This window comes from Cornus florida, unplaced genomic scaffold, assembly GCF_030987335.1.
Source record: "Cornus florida cultivar Cherokee Brave unplaced genomic scaffold, ASM3098733v1 CherokeeBrave_3.0.0_Hap2_Chr11, whole genome shotgun sequence".
In the NCBI taxonomy this organism is placed as follows: domain Eukaryota; kingdom Viridiplantae; phylum Streptophyta; class Magnoliopsida; order Cornales; family Cornaceae; genus Cornus; species Cornus florida.
Window position 1 is genome coordinate 40,205,197 of NW_026775581.1, and position 12,023 is coordinate 40,217,219.

The window sequence follows — 12,023 nt, forward strand, 5'->3', positions numbered from 1 at the left end:
TTCCTTCCTTTTCTTTTTCCTCAGAATTTCACGGATGAATTTTTTTCGTTGAAATTTCTTGTCTGAGTTTAGTTTCTCATCACTGAGTGTCATCTCAAGTGCTTAGAAATGGTTTTTGAGACTCTTTCCTTTGGATTGACAACTTCCTTTGAGGACCGAGTCATTTCCATATTTTTTGTTTTTCGACACTATTCACTTTTCTTCCTTTTCCCTGTTTTGTCATTTTCCCAATTCTGTCTTTTTCCCGTTTGTCACTTTGTTGGCGTAACCTCACTCCTTATGTTCGGAGTTGGTTTTTGACTTCACACATCTTCATTCTAAGTGGTTTCCACGAAATACGTATCTTTACTTTTGCAAAAAAGTACTCTGGTTGCTCTCGGTGTCCATAGGGGCATGGATGCAAAGTTCTTTGAAATTATTTTCTTTTCTTGGGGTATTTTTCATAAATATCTTTTGAAGATATTTTATTTAAGGGGTTTTTAAGAAAATATTTTGGGAAGATATTTTCATTCTGGGGCATTAGTGCAATTAACCCTTTTTAGAGGGGCCATTTTGCAATTAATGAAAGTTATTGTAAAATACTTCATCTAGACCCTGGATCCTCGTACAAGATTCATTTTCACTTTTCGTCGACTCGTAAATTCTTGGAATTTCCTTCTGGTCTTTTTTCTTCCCGCCGAACTTGTCGGGGCATATCTCTCTGCTCGGAACTCAATTTTTGACGCCGTTTCTTTCGTTGTTCATATTTTCTCATTTTGAATATTTTTCATTCATGGAGTTTTTACATTTGAGCGCATTTGCTCAAATTCCACTTTTCCGGACCCGACGGGGCCCTTTCGGGGCACTTTTTGAGATTTCTTTAAAAGGGGGGTGAAATATTTCATTTTTCATCTTCCCCACTCACCTTGCACGACCAGAGCTCCCATGGCAGCCCAAAGGAGGCTACCACCACCTCTCTCCTCTTTTGAACTTTATTCCTTTGTTAAAAAGTTGAAGTGTCTTTACGTTTTGTATTCGTGTTGACTACGCACACCATTACCCCTTATTAGAAACCATTTTTGACCAAATTTTGAGTTCGGGATTGAGGTCAGGTTTGGATTTTCATGGGGCTTCTTGGGGATTCATATAGATCGTGTTGTCCCTGACAAAACCTAGGAGTTTCGTCGGATTCGGAGCCATTTCAATTCAGTGGGGATTTGGGATTTTCATCTCAAATTAAGGTAGGGGATGTCTTAGGTTTATATTATTGTTATATTGATTGTTTTATAAGCCTATACAACTTGTGAGCATGCCTTGTTCAAGTTTTTAAAATTTAATTTATTTATTTTCTTTGTTTAGGATTTAATTCTAATGATGATATATAGTTTAAAATTAAATTGTGGCATGCTAGTAAATTAGGCCTTGGTGAGTTGTGTAACATATATTAAATTTGGAGCATTTGAGTAAGAATTGCAAAACTTATTTAATATTTATCTTTTGTGAAAGATTAATTCACATACTTGTATCAAGTATGAAACCAACTTATAATGTGATATTAAAGTAGGCCTTGGTGAGTTCTTTAACATATATTAAATTGACGACATTTGGATATGTTTGAAAATCTAGAGAAAAATTAATTAATGAGCTTAATTAATTTTATTTTAAGTGTGTTAATCACTTAAATTGATATTGGATGTAATAGGTCAATAATCCCTTGAAATGTAGTTTGTTTAATCACCTTGTGAGCATGTTACTAATTTGATGTAGAATTAGTACTTGAGACCTCTTGAAATGGTAATTGGACTTAGCATGATATAGAATATCATTGACTTGCATAGATGCCGACGAAGGGCAGTTCTTACACACCAAAATTGATGTAGTGAATGTGCGGTTCAAGAAAATCCTTTAAGGTCAAGTTTAAATTTATAAAAACCACTACCAACACTACTACTAATATAGTAAGAGTGAGTGGGGATCGTCCCAGGGGATTATGGGGATTGAGCAATGTCGGAGTTGATTGTGGAATCGCAATTAGGGCTAGTAGGTCGAGTGATCAAACAATTGGTTGGTTGGTTGATTAAAGAGCAACTAAATTAAACTAAGTAATAGCAAAAGAGTATAATTAAGAGTAAGTAAGAGAGAGAAGAGTCTTGGGGTTTAGAGATCACCACCAAGCAATGCATTTCTATATTATTGACAAGTGATTAATGAGGGCAATTAGGGTGTTGCAATATTGGTGTATGTGTATTTGGTTGATTCAACAGGCAAGGATGACTAGTTAAGCATGTATTTTCTAAGCATCATGTTAAAGGAACAATATATCTAAGCAATGAAGCATATATTGTCTAAACAACATGTGAAAAGCACAATAAATCAAAACAAGTCATTAATACTTTCATTAGGCTCACAATCCAAATACAACACAAGATTAGAGACATATGCTAATTGCATTCAAAAGCTTGGATCATCAAATAACAAGCATAGATTGTCCTCCCATTTAACACTATACTACAACTACACTACATCTGCACTACTAGCATGAAAATAAACTAGGGGAGAGGCACAATCCATCAAGAGATAAGCATGAACCATTAAGAGAATCACAAAAGCATTCTTTTAAGCACAATATTTTGTCAATCTCTAAATCGATGGCATCAATACACATAGACATGCATCAATAACACAAAATCTAGAGACAAGAACATGAACATCAATTCTAGCATACATAGACATATGAATAGAAATAAATGATCAATTGGAAGCATTAAACCACACAAATCATTGATTAAACAAGATCTATATATATCAAAGTGTCAAAACATTAATTACAACACTAATCCCTCAATAATACACAAGATTAAGATATAGAAAGCATGCTTGGGGCTAACTCTAAACCCAAGAGGATGTCTAGTCACTTATGGTGATGATGCTCCAACCCTCAAGGGCTAACTCCATGGAAGAGGTTTGCTCCTTGTTGATGAAGATCTCCAATGGTGTCTCTAGCCTCCTTCTCCTCTAAACTTTCTCTCCAAGAGATGATATGAAAAACATAATGTTGGCTCTCCTTGAAAAAGCAATCCTTATCCTTATATAGGTAGGTCAAAATGATACCCAAAATGAGCTGGGGTCGTGCACACAATATTCCCTAATGATTGGATAAAAGATAACTTTTAATGAGATGGAATTTTAACTTTTTTGCACTGGAGGAAGTTCGATCGATCGAAAGTAAGTGAGATCGATCGAACTTAGGCTATATCGATCCAACTGGCTAAGCTTTTTGGAAAGAGACAAATCCGAGATATTTATGGGAAAAGAATAAAAGTGGTTAGTGGGTGGTACAGCTGTGGATAGGATCAATCATTTGGATAAGGACAATGGTGTTCGATCGATCGAAGAATGATGTTGGATCGATCGGACTTTTGGACTTAAGTGCTTTGGGTCAAGGCTTGGATCTATCTTGAAGTACTGAGATCGATCAATATTCGATCGATCGAACCTTGAACTTGGATCAATCAAACTTGCTGATTTGCTTCATTTTGCTTCTTTCTTTCTCCACTTTGCTCATTTCTTTGTTTAATCTCAGAATTGCTTCAATTAAGCTCTTATTTGGCTGAGTTAGCTTATTTTTGGGATAAGTGCCTGAAAATGGAAATAATACGAAATCAATCGAAAACAGTAAAGTAAGATAGATAAAGGTACTAGAATGCTAAGCTTAAAGGGTTTAAATATGCACTTTTTAGTGCTCATCACACCCCCAAACTTAAATATTGCTAGTCCCTAGCAATGAACTAGAAAGTAAAGGAATGAAATGAACAACTATACAACTATAAACTAGAAAACAATAAATGGATAACGCCACTTTCGGAGGGAGCACGATTGCATTTAGCATATGCAACAAGCCTTTTAAACCCCTAGGTTACCCCTAGTAGATGAGTGAAGTCTCGTGAGGGTTTCCAGAAATGGTACCCACAAACATTAAGCTCATTTTTTCAAAAGAGGTACCAATATTGCAAACAAGTATTGGGAGAAAACTACCTCAAGTATGCAATTTTTCAACCCTTTCCAAGCAATCTCCCAAAATCTCAACATCAAGCAAGCAAGTATGGTCCTCCACACATCAAGAAAATGATCATGCAAATCAAAACAACTCTAGAATTCTCTTGAGTGGATCAGCATCAATGTGTTGCTATCTTAGCCAACTAAAGAATTAATCATATTCTTACCCTTAAACTATCACACAAATCTAGTACCGATCATTAAGACAAAAAGTGGACCTTTTATTAAAGCTTTATTGTTCTAGGTGCGCTTATTCTTTTCACTCCTTTTTTTTTTTTTGGAGGATCAAAGATGGAAGCATAGTGCAATGTATTGATCTATTAAGCTTTCTAGCGATTCATGAGATCGAGCGTTAGGTCAATGACTCCCAAACCAGACGACTTTAGGGCACTAGGTGTTCAAACACCCCTACGGACTTACAAGCTCAAATCAACTAGGCTACAAATCAAGACAACAACCATCTAATCATTTCCCACTTCTCAATTTTTGAGAGAAGTCCTCACTTTTGTTGCTTTTTTTTTTTTTTTTCTTAAACAATTATTAACCTAGAGTTTGGGCCTTCCACCTTTCGGCGTGAGAAGTTCAGTGCTTGATGAGGCTAGAATCCCGGCTACTTAGTGAAAAGGGGTTGTTATCCACCTTTATCAAGAATGAAAGCTTTCAATGCACTACTAACCTAATTGGGATATAACCAATTCAATAATCAACAAAGCATGTACCCCACAAATGAATGCTAGTGTGCGCCTGTGCCTTTGTAGAATCCTAGAATGAATCTCAAGACAATCACAAAATTAGGATGATGTGGACCACAAGTGCAAGCAAGATATCAATATTTTGAAAAATTTACTCCTAAATGGCATTCATAAAGCATACAAGGAGTATTGGACTTTCAAGTCAAGCAATTTTTAAATTTTAAGCAATATAGTCCTCAAAAGATCAAAATCATAGCTAGGTATGGACCAATTATAGAAATATCCCTCAAATACACGAGTCATGCTAAAAGTTTAAATTTAAAACTATCACTGTAGAGCACCATTCCCCCCAAACTTAAATTGCACAATGTCCTCAATGTGCAACAAGAACAAAGGAAAGAGTATACCAGTGTAACTGAGCAAGAATGATCGGGACTGAAGTATCCGAAGCGGGTGGCATGGCCCCCCCAAACTTGGGATGAACTGTGGTCCTGAAAATTGTCACTTGGATAAACTTATCAGATAACAAAATGGGATAATCAGTGCACAATGAACATGCAAGTGTAAATGGGATAAACAGATAATGAAATGAGAGAGGTATAAGGGTGGTCCTGGAAATTGGGTAGCATTCTCTCACTGAAGTCACTGTGATGCACCTGATGGAGTCAAATATATAGATATTAGAATACAATCATTTAACATCCATAGCAAAAATAGATATATAAAATAGAGAAAGTGCAGGTACAACAAAAATATCAAAGCTGACAGACCGGCTGTAAAAATAATACAGTGACAAAAACGAAGTATCAAAATGAGAGAGGGATCATAAGATAGAAAAGACTAGGAGCTCAGGAAGATGAGGTAGGATGGGCAGGTCTGGCTCCGCAGATGTCTCGGGATAGATCTCTGAACATAGCTGTGACATCCGTGCGAAAGGTAGCGAACTCCGCTCTGTGGGCCCTGAGGTCAGCTCTGATGGCAACAACAGCGTCCTCGAGCGTCTGCAGATGCACTCCGAAGCCGGGGGTCAAGTCTGGTATGGATGAGTCAAAAGACAGCTCCTAGGTCTATTCCTGCTCGCGGATAGGTGACCCAGCTGGAGAATGCTGAGCTGCGATATCCGCTGAGTGCTCCAAGTTAATGTTTATGTCAATGTCATCATGCTCGGCAGCTGGATCAACTGGTGCATCGTCCGCTGTGGGAGCTGCTGCTATTGGCTCTGCTGGTGCCGGGGCTGCCTATGCTGCCGCCTCCTCCTCTAACTCCAGCTCTGCAGCCGCCAGTACGGCATGGATCTACAGGCAAGTGCTAATATCTCTGTAGCTCTTGTCCCAGTCCTTCTTGAGGAAGTAACTGGAAACTCTCTTGAGGTCCTCCTGCGGGTGGATGGGATAACGCTGGTCAATAAGAATTTGGGTGATGAGGTGGCTGAATGGAAGAGACTTGGCCCTTCCGGGTGCCTCCTTGCTGACATACTTATCATAGAGCTTCCTTATCGCGCTCTAGATAAGCATAGAAATAGACACCCAGTGGCCGGTATAGAAGGCATACAGGGCTGCTAGATAGTTACCCCTCCTCTGAATCTTGTGTCCTGCTATGTATATGTTTTGGTAGAGCACCGAATCTGTAAACCACAGGTCATCCGGCAAGAATGTCCGGGTGGTGAAGGTCTTGCCACCGGCATGGTGACCTATGAGAAAAATGGCCATATCGGCGTAAGAAGGCCTGTGGAGCCTGGGATAGGTCTCTTGAAGCTCTAGCGGGCACCGATGTGGACAGCGAGTTGAACGGGCCAGAGTCTCCACTGTAATGATGATCTCATGGCCATCGATAGAGGTGATGAGCTCGGCTGTAGTGCGCGGCGGCGGTCAGAGGTTCTGGTAGAACAACCGTACCAGTCGCGGGTAGATCGGCTCTGTGACTGGGGCAAGAATAGCTGAGAGGGCCCGCTGAATGATGTCCTGATAGGCAGATCGAGTCAGCACCGATCTGGAGAAGAATGCGGTGTCGAATGCTGACTCGTGCTCGATAGTCATGTGTGCATATATAAGCATGAGCCTATCACGCTATACATGAGCTGGCTGAACAGGTGGAGCCGGCTGAGCTGGCTGCTTAGCGCCTCTATACGGTGGAAATGGTGATGAAGTGAATGCTAGACGAGCCGGCGACTGAGGTGGAGTAGGGTGTAATGGTTCCTCTGTGTAAGAGGGCTGCGCAATCTCCCCAGTCTGCTGTCGGACTCTCCTCTTTGTGTGGTCAGGAGTAGGGTCACGGAAATGAGATGGACCGGCGCCGTCGTTAAGTCTGCAGGTGGAGCCGTGACGGTGTCTACGTGCTACCGTCTTAACGTGAGCCATAGTCTCAAGAGAGCAAGAGATGGAGAATAAATTGAGAAGATCTGAGATGAAGAAGATGGAGATGAACTGAGATTCGAGATGCTTGGATCTCACCGGAGGAGTTGTCGGAGCTTGGAGAGATGATTCACAGTGAACAGGGACGAGAGGCTAGGGTTTGTGAGTGAGATCGATCCAAATGATCGATCCTAAGACCCTTGGATCTATTTTTAAAAACATTTCCCGATTAGTTCGATCGATCGAAGATGAGTTGTGATCGATTGAACTTTGATGAACTCCTTTCAAAGTATTTTTAGATTTTTTTTTTTTTTTAAATTTAATTAATTAAAAACTAAATAAATTAAAATATTTTTGAATTTTTAAAAATTTGTTGAAAATTAAAACAAAATAAAATGAGAGTGAAAATAGAATAAAAAAATAAAAATGAAAATATTTTTGAATTTTTGAAAAGTTGAAAAGTCAAACTAAAGTTAAAATAATGAAATGAAGATTTGTGATCGATCGAAACAAGAGTTCGATCGATCAGACAGAGATAAAAAAATATGCAGGTTTTTGGTTCAAAAATTGGCTAAGCGCTGGAACTTGAGATCAATCCAACCTTAATGTTGGATCGATCGAAAATTTTCAGATCGATCTTGAATTGAATTCGAACGATAGGACAGAGAGCTGAAATATGCAGGTTTATGCAGGCTCAAATTTTTTTCTAAGTGTTGAGTCCTGAGATCAATCGAACTTGGAAGTTGGATCGATCAAAGGACTCTCGATCGATCTTGGAGTTGGTTCGAACGATGGAACAGAGAGGTGATTTGGATGCAGGTTTCTGCAGATCAAAAATTTTTCTAAGTGTTGGAGTGCAATCCACAGTTCAATCGATTGAACTCCAATGTGAGATCAATCGAACTTTGCCAAATGCTCAATTATAACATAAAAGCTTATGCAATCCTCACCAAAGTTCCTTTCAATTCATGCGAACCTAAAACAAGTATCTAGACTTCGCAATAAACAAAATGAAAGATAAAAATGGGGGAGGAATAGGGTTTTGACACCCTACGAATACCTTTGTTAGTCTTTAATGTCTCTATCAAGACGTTGGGCTCTTTTAGTCACGATCAAAGATCTTGTGATGCATCCCCTCTTTGTTGGGGTGATAAATGCTTTGAACTCCACCCAACAAATGGTCCTTTGAAGAACTTGTTGGATTAAGCTCAAAAGAAGCTTTTGATCCTTTGTCTATGCAATTTGAAACAACACTTTGAGAATGCAAGGTTGAAGATGATCCTTTGGAAGTTTTGGTTTTACACAAAAGCTCATTTCCTTGGCAATGAAGATCATGACATTTTTCTACAACATTGACCTCTCCTTCATACTTGTCAAGTGAATTGGTTGTGGGATTAAAGATATTCAACTTTACCTTCATGTGTCCAAATGAAATCTTCATCACCCCTGTTCTACAATTGATGTTGGCATTGGTGGTTGCCAAGAAAGGACGGCCAAGGATAACGGGAATTTGGCTCTTAAGATTGGAAACCGGCTCTGTGTCAATGACAACGAAATCAACTGGGAAGAAGAATTTATTAATCTTGATCAAAACATCCTCAATGACACCCCTAGGTTTCTTAATGGATTGGTCAGAAAGTTGCAAAACTACCGACGTCGGTTTCAATTCACCTAGGCCCAATTTAACATAGACCGAATATAGAAGAAGTTTAAAACTTGCTCCTAAGTCAAGAAGTGCCCGATTAATTATATGATCACCAATGATGCATGATGTAGTGGTTGAACCGGGATCCTTAAACTTTGGAAGAGTGTTATGTTGCAAAATTGAGCTTACTTGCTCGGTCAAAACCACTTTTCTTGGTGCTTGGCTCTTGTTCTTCCGCTTTTGGGTGCACAAGTCTTTCAAGAATTTGGCATAAGCCGCAATTTGCTTGATTGCATCCAATAGTGGAAGGTTAACTTTCACTTGCCTAAACATTTCCACGATTTCATTGGTTTTTGCCTTTTGCTTATCTTTTGAAATGGATCCTTTTAAGGCATCCGGAAATGGAACCTTTGGTTCAAACACTTATTCAAAATTTTCTTTTGAACTCTCTTTAACATAAGAAGTTTTCAAATCATTTTTTAATAAAACCTTTTCAACATCATTTTTCAAAACTTCTTTTCAAACACATTTTTCAAAACTTTCTCATTTGCAAGATCATGTGTATGTAATGAAGGAGGAATGTGAAACGAGACGGGTGACAACTTGAGGTTGCACCGGTTCACTCTCTTCATTGGATATTTCAACTTGATTGTCCACAACTCTACCACTCCACAAGGTAGTCACCGCATTAACATGTTCAATGGTATGCCCTTCCGATGAGGAATGGGTTTCCACAACACATTGTTGTTTAGGTGGGGCATTAATGGGCTTCTTTCCCTTCTCTCTTGCATTAAGAGTGCTTGCTATTTGCCCTACTTGGGTTTCTAGCTTAGCAATGGATAGAGAGTGAGAATAAAGCAATTGAGTGTTAGCCTCTAAAGTGCCCAAAACATTTAAAACTTTTTCTTCAAAGGCGGGACTTCTAGTGTTTCCTTGGGAATAAGATGGGTTGGGAAAATGAGAATTAGCAAATTGATTCCCTTGTGATTGATAAGGTCTATAAGCTTGGGATCCTTGGTTTTGAAGTGGAGGTAGAATGTATTTCCCTTGGAAATTGCCTTGGGAAGGGTTTAAGCCTTCTCCTTGGTTTTTCCAAGAGAAATTCGGATGATTCCTCCAACTTGGATTATAATGAGTACTATAAGGATTGTTCCCTTGGTTTACAAAAGCCGTATTGACTTGTTCATTAGGTTCATTATGTACTTGTCCATGAGGACAATGAGAAGTAGAATGAAGAACACTAGAACAAGTCATACATGTTTCATTTGATGCACGATGAGAATGGTTAGGAAAGGAAGATACTTGGTTCGCCGAATTTTGGTTAATCAAAAATTGATCAAACCTTTGAGACAAAGACTTCATTTCGCCGGCTATTTCATTTGAATGTTCGACTTGATGTAAGCCTACACTATTCCTACCTTGTGAATTTCTACCATTCTTGGATGATAGTGTTCTATGTAAAGAATTTTCACTCATGCTTTCATAAAGACGCCACACGTCATCCTCATGCCTATCAATGTAAGAGCCACCCATGGAAGCATCAACCATACCCTTATAGTTGTCCGATAAACTCTCAAAGAAATATTGACCTAATTGCCATTTGGGCATGTCATGATGTGGACACTTCCTAAGCAATTCATTGAAGCGTTCCCATGCCTCATGAAATGTTTCTCCATCCCCATGTGAAAAAATTCTCGAATTAAGGTCCTTATAACATTGGTCTTAGAAACCGGATAGTACTTCTTCAAGAACTCTTGTTGCATTTCTGCCCAAAAAGTGATTGAAAAAGGCCTAAGATTGTTAAACGAATACTTTGCCTTGTCTTTTAAGGTGAATGGAAAAAGTTTGAGTCGTAAAACCTCTTCCGGCATGTCCGTATATTTTACGATGGAACATACTTTAAGAAACTCATCCAAATGCTTGTAAGGTTCTTCACTAGGAAGTCCATGAAAGTTAAGAAGCATATGAATAGTTTGTGCTTTAATTTCATAATGATGTGCTCTAAATGGTGGCAATTGAATGCATGTGGGTGCATTGTATTCATTAGGCACATAGTGATCTCTCAAAGCAAGAGGTGGATTAGCTACTTGAGGTGCAACATGAACACCTTGGTTATGAATTCCTTGATTAATGACAGGAGGTTGTGGAGCATACATTGGCCTTGGCATTCCATATGGAACTTGGCTTTGTTGTTGTGGTGGTTGGATGAATGGTCTTGGCATGCCTAATGGTACTTACATGTTTTCATTGTGCACATTGGGATGAAGGATACCTTGTTGGTCTATGTGACCAATGTCCTCAATATGGTCATCATTATGGTAATCCATTGAAAGATTGGCTCTATTTGAACTTCCTCTTCCCCTAGGATTTCTAAAGATAGATTCAAGATGCAAATCAAGAGGGGCAAGAGTTGGTCTCAATGAACGAACCCTATGCATGCACAATACAAAACACAACAAACACAAAGAATGACAAACACTATGCCTTCACAACAATGCAATTAGACTTCTTCCACAAACATTAAATTCATACTCCCATACTTAACTCAATGATGCAAGACAATAAAAAATAATTCTCCACGCGGGCCGACGATTTAACTAAGGGATTGAGCAAAGAAAATCTCACAAAGGTCCTTTAGCACTTCAACTCCAAATTTTAAAGCTTAGCTTAGCAAATTTTTTTTTTAAGTTTTTAGCATTTTTCTTTTCTTTGCCTACTTGAATTGAATGCTCAATGGCTCCTTTGCTTGCTTCCTCTCCAACAATGCACCTAGTTAAGTAGGAACAACGCAATAAATAACCAAAAATAAAAATAAAAATAAAATAAAACATGATCAAAAGAGTACTAATCCTAATCAATTACACAAATCTGACGTTGCCAAATCTAATCAACAAATCCCCGGCAACGGCGCCAAAATTTGACGACGAAGGGCCCTTCTTACACGCCAAAATTGATGTAGTGAATGTGCGGTTCAAGAAAAGCCTTTTGGGTCAAGTTTCAATTTATAAAAACCATTACCAACACTACTACTAATGTAGTAAGAGTGAGTAGGGATCATCCCAAGGGATTATGGGGATTGAGCAATGTCGGAATTGATTGCGGAATTGCAATTAGGGCTAGTAGGTCAAGTGATCAAACAATTGGTTGGTTGGTTGATTAAAGAGCAACTAAATTAAACTAAGTAATAGCAAAATAGTGTAATTAAGAGTAAGTAAGAGAGAGAAGAGTCTTGGGGTTTAGAGATCACCACCAAGCAATGTATTTCTATATTATTGACAAGTGATTAATGAGGGCAATTAG

At 38.7% G+C, this 12,023-nt stretch overlaps 1 non-coding gene across 1 annotated transcript; it reads left to right on the top strand.

The window, feature by feature from the left end:
- The first annotated feature begins 10,329 nt into the window (after nucleotides 1-10,329).
- LOC132287513 (small nucleolar RNA R71) lies at nucleotides 10,330-10,433 on the top strand. The gene has a single exon (XR_009473049.1). It is a non-coding gene; the product is annotated as a small nucleolar RNA R71 (small nucleolar RNA).
- The last annotated feature ends 1,590 nt before the right edge of the window (nucleotides 10,434-12,023 follow it).